Consider the following 4,115-nt stretch of genomic DNA (forward strand, 5'->3'; position numbering starts at 1 on the left):
GTAAAAGACAAGCCTGACCTCTCCCCTCTCTGGGCCCCAAGTGACTTTTCCCTAGAGAAGAGAGAGGAAAATGCAACTGCCAATAGTATAGTCCAAAAGAAGACATTCTAATGACAAGCATAAAATAAAATAAAACATCTCTTAAACATCTTAACATCTATGTTACCTAACTAATTCTGATTCAGCTACATCATTCCCCTCTCAAGGGACTCTGTCCCTTCTGGTGAATCAGAACAGTAACTTTACCTTACTAACAGTAGTTGCAGAGTATATGAATACATCTCAATATTTAAAATAAAATAAAAAATCAAATCCCTTCAATGTCAAATACCTTAGCTTATATGTAAGCTTTCTCCCCTTGTAAACTAAGTTTACAACCTTTATTCTACAAGACAGGCTTGCACAGGTTTAATCATACAGAATAATCCATTGTTGAGAAAAAAAAGAAATAAAAACATAACTTAGAAATGCTCCCTAAGTTACAGGAGAACCAGTATCTAAACACAGGCCTCATCTCAACATATAGGACAGTCATCCTTCTAAGTCCTCATGCTCAGAGATGTCGTCAGGAATAGAGAATAGGTCAGGGAAATCAAATCAAAAATCAAATAAAATTTATTTATATAGCCCTTCGTACATTAGCTGATATCTCAAAGTGCTGTACAGAAATATTCCAAATCATAATTAAAACCCAAACTATTTATCCAACCAAAATTTAGAATGACATTGCTCAGTGATTCAAATTGGTCTTTTCACTCAAAGTAAAAAAACTCAATTTAACACACATCAATATTGGCAGAATTTTCATTCATATTAACATTCAGTATAATTATCCCATAATTCTACTATTAACTTTTTTAATCACGATTATAATACAGATCAGTATCTCAATCCATTCTTAATCTAAATGACTATAATTTTACGTGGTGTAGACCTCTACAATCAACCTGATACCACAGTTGACCAACCCCCTCTCTCAGGCACTGATTCTTCTGGCGTCCTTTTCCTTCTTCTTCAGATAACTCAATGTCTCACCTTTACCACTCATTATGTCTTGTCCATTCGTCAACCAATATACCAGCAACATAAGAAAAGTTTAGAACAGATCTCTCTCCATGCTCACTCCACGTGGACTCCTCTCACACTCCTGAGAGAAACATGAGAGAAAAGCAGTTGATAGCTTAGATCGGATACTGTACACCGACTTCTGGCTTGGTTCCTTTCTCCCGGTAGAAGTGGTCCAAACAGAACCTTATTCAACGCCTTTGTCACTTTTCTTCAGCCAGTTAGAGGGGGTTTTGAGATACACACATTGTTTGGTCTAATTATCTCTTCCATGCATTAAGATACCGTCTGATGTCACTTTTCATGATAACCTCAAAAGAACAGATCAGAACAACAGTTCAGTTCAGTTCATTAACTACATGATAAATTATTACTTTTACAAATGATTCTTAATACACATATCTAAACATATTTGAAACAGAATCACACACATTCTATTGAAACTATTCTTTCAAATTGGCTTATACTCCCCAGCTCACTGTCAACTCCATCGTAGAGCTAAAGGATCAGGAAGTTAGACCTATATCCCCAGGGAATAGAACAGAACAAACACAACAATACAATACACTCCTTCACATATCACTGAAGGTGTATAAACTTCAATTCAAAACCTCAAAGAACTGAATCCTCCCCCACTTTTAACACATATCTCTTAGTATAAGAGTAATGTATAAAACAAAACTACTACTGGTACAAAAGATCAAACAAAATTTCAAATAACATAATCAAATAAATTCACTACTCTGAAAAACTCTACAAAGAAAAATTATTTAACCTTTAACATATGGTCATAGGAAAGTAGAATTAAAGCAGCCTTAGTTAATATGGCTAAGAATTATAAACTCAATCATATTTATCAATTACACAAATTACCTTGAAATCAGTATTACAAATTACCATAAATTCATTATCCAAATGGCTTTCCAAGCCACAACGGAAAGTCATGATAGAGGTCATCGGTCATACAAAACCCTTTAAAGAAGTCTTTTTACTATATTAGACAAATTACAAAAATAGTCCAACATTTCCTACATGTTGTATCCTAGATTCCCAGAACCTTCCTTTCTCAAAATAATTCACGTGTTTAATTAAAACTCAGAAAATAAAAACTCAGAAAAAAACAAATTCAATGTGCGTGCGTGCCCCTTTTACGTTTTCATGGCTGCAGGGCAGTATTGACTAGCTTGGATGAAAAGGTGCCCATTGTAAATGGCCAGCTCCTCAGTCTCAGTTGCTAATATATGCATATAATTAGTATTGGATAGAAAACACTCTAAAGTTTCCAAAACTGTCAAAATATTGTCTGTGAGTATAACAGAACTGATATTGCAGGCGAAACACTGAGGAAAATCAAAACAGGAAGTGGCTTCTATTTTGAAAACTCCATGTTCCATAGCATCCCTATGCTGGATTTAAATGGATATGAACCAGATTCCTTTTCTTATCGCTTCCTCAAGGTGTCAACAGTCTTCAGACATAGTTTCAGGCTTTTATTTTGAAAAATTAGCCAGAACGATAACATCACATCAAGTGGTCACATGAGTTTTGCTTGCGCAACAGAATTTGGACAGCCATTGTTTTCCCCTCTCCTACTGTGAAAGACATTTGTGGTTGATATATTATTGATTATATATTTTAAAAACAACCTGAGGATTGATTATAAAAAACGTTTGACATGTTTCTGTGGACATTATGGAAACTATTTGGAATTTTCGTCTGTATTGTCGTGACCGCTCTTTCCTGTGGATTTCTGAACATAACGCGACAAAGAAACGGAGGTATTTTGGATATAACAATCATCTTTATGGAACAAACGGAACATTTGTTGTGTAACTGGGAGTCTCGTGAGTGAAAACATCCGAAGATCATCAAAGGTAAACAATTAATTTGATTGCTTTTCTGATTTTTGTGACCAAGCTTCCTGATGCTAAGTGTACTTAATGTTTTGTAGTGCGATCGATAAACTTACAAATGCTTGGATTGCTTTCGCTGAAAAGCATAATTTCAAAATCTGACACGACAGGTGGATTAACAAAAGGCTAAGCTGTGTTTTCCTATATTGCACTTGTGATTTCATGAATATAAATATTTGTTGTAATATTTATTGAATGTAGCGCTATGCTATTCAGCGGTTGTTGATGACACTTATCCCGATATCGGGATTGCAGCCATAACAAGTTGAGAGACCTTTGCCTTAAATTCAGATTCCAAGAACACAGGATGAGATGTTACTATCCTTTGTGCAAGCACTTCCAAGAGTTAATGCACAGTGAGCGTGGTGAAATTTGGGGAGCGCATCGTCAGTAGTGTACCTTTGGTTCCTAGGGTGTTTCGGCCTTTCACACTATACACCCTCCCCAAAGGCGGCCAGCGACAGGGTGATCAATCCTACGCTTGCGTCCCATTCCCAATTAGTCATAGGAGTTGCCTTGTTGTTGATAGCCAACATCCCATGGGACTATGCATGGCAGGGGCGTCCTCCTCCCTGAGTCAAGCATTGTTGACCGCATACCTCCTGGCCCTCTCACTTCGGGGCCCAGCTGGGGTCTTTCCTCTTCATCCAGAGCCACTGACTGCTGCCTTCTGCCACCTCCGATACAGCTTTGATTGCCGAACGCTGGCTCTGGCCCTTAATTCCCAGGTCTCTAAGCGGTCTGGTTGTAGATGTTGCCACAAGACCTCTGCAGCCCACCTCCACTGGTCGGACTTCTGTGTTCCAGCCATGATGCCGTGCTTCGGCAGCTAGATCAGCATAGCGCAGATGTTTTCGCTCATAAGCCTCATCTACTGAGTCCTCCCAGGGTACTGTGAGCTCAATGATGAAGACCTTTTGAGCGAACGGGACCAGAGCACCATGTCAGGTCTTAGGGTGGTGGTTGCGATCTCCGGAGGAAACACAAGTTGCCGGCCAATGTCAGCTAGCATTTTCCAGTCGCGGGCCAAGCACAGCTGGTCTCGCTCTAATGGTGTAGAGCCGCTCTTCGGTGGTTTAGCCCCTTTGCGGACAAAGTTTGTCCGTAAGGAGTGTGATGCTGCTGTGGGTGGTAGAG

This window comes from Oncorhynchus tshawytscha, linkage group LG01, assembly GCF_018296145.1.
Source record: "Oncorhynchus tshawytscha isolate Ot180627B linkage group LG01, Otsh_v2.0, whole genome shotgun sequence".
In the NCBI taxonomy this organism is placed as follows: domain Eukaryota; kingdom Metazoa; phylum Chordata; class Actinopteri; order Salmoniformes; family Salmonidae; genus Oncorhynchus; species Oncorhynchus tshawytscha.